The 3,180-nt window shown below is 40.4% G+C and overlaps 1 pseudogene; it reads left to right on the top strand.

Moving 5' to 3' along the window:
- Window positions 1-2,784: 2,784 nt before the first annotated feature.
- Window positions 2,785-2,934, top strand: LOC118758904 (U2 spliceosomal RNA; annotated as a pseudogene).
- The last annotated feature ends 246 nt before the right edge of the window (window positions 2,935-3,180 follow it).

Below are 3,180 nucleotides of genomic sequence, written 5' to 3'. Positions count from 1 at the left end.
GATCAACTCAGCTCTGGCTGGTGCAGCCACTTGGGATGTGAATCATCAAATGGAAGATCTTCCTCTCTGCCTATCCTTTCTCTCTGTATATCTGACTTACCAATAAATAAATAAATAAATATTTTTAAATGGCTATTTAATATTTAACTGAATGGGGAATCAAGGTGGTGGAATAGGGTAAGGGCACATTTAAATAGATGGAGAATCATTAGCCAGGGTTAAGAAGTGAGGGTATATTCCAGAAAATAGGAGAGGATAGGCCAATGGTAGAGGAGCACCTGGAAACTGACAGACATGGGAAAGCAGCAGAGAAAACAGCGTATTGTTGCAGGGACCAGATACCCCAGCAGCAGTCAGAGGCTATCCGAGATCCACCAGTGGCCAGAGCTCCACCAGCAGCCAAGTGGAAAGGGAATTCACTGAGAGCTCTCAGGTGAACTCAAAGAACTGTCCACCCTATTGATTTGTTTGATTCAACCAGGAGCGGAGACAGAGCAGCAGATCTTATACAGGCAGTGCGGGAGCAGGGTGGCTCTCACAGCCCAGACCCTCACCAGAACTGCATCAGGTTCCATTTTGTGTAGGGAGGCAAATGTTGTGGAACTGGGCATGCACTGAGCTTGGAGTGAACTAATTTTCTGGCTCAGTGAATCACACCAATGTGGCAAACTACAGGTTCCACCAAAAATAGGTCCGGGTAGCTCCCAGACCTAACGGCCAGCAGATCCAGAGCTCCACTAGTGGCACATCAGGTGTCATTTTGTATACCATGGCAAAGATTGTGCACATGTGCTGAGCCGGGAGGAAACTCACTTCTAACTCAACGCATTGCACTGGTTCCACAGGGAAAATAATACTGACTTTGGCATCCTTTGGGTTAAAATAGGTCTGGGTGGCCCTCACCTGACTGCCAGCAGGTTCCAACAAGATCAGCAACACCAAAAACCTAGTTATTTAGGACACCTGATGTCTCCCTAATCCTGGGAACTGCTCGAACTAGAAGTGGGAGAAAGGCTGTACAAACAACAATGCAACCACAGCACGTAATCATAGAAGGCGAAGAGTGGTAAGCCAGAAGCTGGGGCTTTGAAGACCATGGTGGAAGCCTAACACAAGAGCCCAGACCTGAAACTTGGTGGAGGGAGTGGCACAAATGACTGCAAACAAAAACCTGGGTACCAAATGCAATAACTAAAATCAAACTGTAGATCTGTGGGTGATACAGCTTAGAAACCTGCCATAAAAAGAAGAGCCTGCTAACCAGAAGTACAATGACCAAGTACAAGAGACAGAGGCACAATGAATATTACTGAAGATTCCCCCACAATAGAGCAAAAGCCTTTGCCAAACTCAGAGTTAACTGAGGAATACCAGAAGAAAATGGGAGATACATAATTTGGAAAATTCTTTATAAAGCTTCCTATCAATAATAAGAAGCACATATAGGAGTTGTAGAAATGTAAGGAATATGTCACACAGGAAATAGCAACACTGAAACAAAAATCAAGGAAATTCACTTAAAATCGTTGTTAAATTTTTTTAAAGATTTATTTATTTTTATTGGAACGGTGGATATACAGAGAGGAGGAGAGATGGAGAGGAAGATCTTCCATCTGTTGATTCACTCCCCAAGCAGCCTCAATTTGAAGCCAGGAGCCAGTAGCTCTTCCGGGTCTCCCAAGCAGGTGCAGGGTCCTAAGGCTTTGGGCCATCCTCAACTGCTTTCCCAGGCCACAAGCAGGGAGCTGTATGAAATGAAAAATGAAAAATTTTTGAAATATTTTTGCTGCCTTTTTTTTGTTATCCTTTATCACTGCATAACTGTATGCAACTCTTTCATACATTTGGCTCACTCTCCATTCCACAAGACTTTCCCAAACATCTTCACAGTTTAACATTCAATGCCTTCCCTAAATGTCCTTGCACAAAATTTCTCACTAAACTCAAACTCAGTAATTACTAGGTCTTTCATTTGACCCCTTCTGTATATTCCTTTGTGTTTATTACATGCACAGCCACTGATCAGAGTAAAATCTGTAACCAACCAGTTGCAGTTGATAATGTTCTTCCCAGATGATTGGTGAAAAATGATTGCACTTAATAGTGGCCAGATAGCAAACTAGAGAACTGAAGTAGAGAGAAAAGATAAACAAAATAAAGTCATGTAATTACAAGCAGATTTTATTAAAACTAGAAACTGCTAAGCAGAAGCTGCATTGATTCAATAAATATCCAGAAAGAGTAGTGGTGAACAAATGCTCTTATTTTGTTAAGATTATCTAATATCACACCATGTAGACAAATGAGAGATTATAAATAGATAGATAGGTAGAGAGGTAGATAGATTGACAAATGGAAATACAGTCCATAGGTGGAGATATGTCCATGTTGCTAGTTATATATACATGTTTGTGTGGATAGATAGATAGATAGATAGATAGATACATAGATAGATTCAAGGGCTGATTTCTCTCCTCTAAATTACCCTCACTTCATGAGTTAAAAACGAACATGAAAACATGTTTAGGGGCTACCATTGTGGTATAGTGAGTCAAACTGCTGCCTGCTTTCCCAGTATCCCATATGGGAGTGTGTTTGCGTACTGGATGCTCCAATTCTAATCCAGCTCCATGCTAAAGCACCTGTGAAGGTAGTGAAAGATGTACTAAGTATTTGATGCCTGCCTCCACATGGGATACTGGAAAAAATACACCTTTCTTCCCCCAGAGAAACAGAAATAAATCTTAATAGAAATTTAGAAAAGCTCTTCAATATCTACTCGGCATCACCTCTTGGCCTTTTGGCTAAGATCAAGTGTAATATCTACTTGTCCTACATAAAAGATTTTCTATTGGGGAAGAATTGTAGCATAATGGAATTTTAGGAGTATTATAGTTTGTAAAAGCATTTTGAAGATGTATTTTTTAAACCCTTAATATCTGTACTTTTCATAATACAAACCTCAGAAAGCTTTTCAAAATATTTTTGGTTAGTGAGTGAAATACTTAGAAGATAGTGGTTCTCTGGCTAGCAATATGGAAGTAGAGATGAACATCTGAATTAATCAAGGATAATTTGAAGCACGAGGTTATTCTGAGAATGCAGGATATTCATAGGTCAGAAGGAGAAAATAGAATTTCACATAAAGACTTGGGCGGAGTCTCTTCACCTATTCATTGC

Source organism: Ochotona princeps, chromosome 3, assembly GCF_030435755.1.
Source record: "Ochotona princeps isolate mOchPri1 chromosome 3, mOchPri1.hap1, whole genome shotgun sequence".
Taxonomy (NCBI): Eukaryota; Metazoa; Chordata; class Mammalia; order Lagomorpha; family Ochotonidae; genus Ochotona; species Ochotona princeps.
This window is presented reverse-complemented; position numbering and strand designations above follow the sequence as displayed.